Source organism: Chrysochloris asiatica, unplaced genomic scaffold (genome assembly GCF_000296735.1).
Source record: "Chrysochloris asiatica unplaced genomic scaffold, ChrAsi1.0 scaffold00112, whole genome shotgun sequence".
NCBI lineage: Eukaryota > Metazoa > Chordata > Mammalia > Afrosoricida > Chrysochloridae > Chrysochloris > Chrysochloris asiatica.
In genome coordinates this window covers 6,349,117-6,349,792 of record NW_006408630.1, presented here as the reverse complement: position 1 = coordinate 6,349,792, position 676 = coordinate 6,349,117, and positions in this window count along the sequence as shown.

The window sequence follows — 676 nt, the reverse complement described above, 5'->3', positions numbered from 1 at the left end:
CAAATGGCTAACATGTTCAATTGTTCTCTGAAATGTATGAGTCCAGCCAGAGATGCTTTGGAAGGAATTGTGGCTGTTGTTGTTGTTAGAAGCCATCAAGTCGATACTGACTAATAGCAACCTTATGCACAGCAGAATGAAACATTGCCCGATCCTGGGCCAACCTTACTATTGTTGCTATGCTTGAGCCCATTGATGCTGCCACTTTAGCAATCCATCTCACTGGGGGTCTTCCTCTTTTTCTCTGACTCTCCACCTTACCAAACATGATATACTTCTCCAGCTACTTGTCCCTCCTGACAATGTGTCCAAAATACGAGAGAAGAAGTTTGGCCATCCTGACCTCCAGGGAGCACTCTGGCTGCACTTCTTCCAACAAAGATCTGTTGGTTCTTTTGGCAGCTCACGGCACTTTCAATATTCTCTTTCAACACCATAATTCAAAACTTTAAACACCATAACTCAATTCTTCTACAGTCTTCCTTATTTACTGTCCAACTTTCACATGCATATGAAATTATTGAAAATATCATGGTTTGGGTCAGGTGCACCTTAGTCCTCAAGCTGACATCTTTGTTTGATAAGTTGGAGGGTCAGAGAAAAAGAGGAAGACACCCAGTAAGATGGATTGGCCAATTGCAGCATCAATGGGCTCAAGTGTGGCAACAATAGTGAG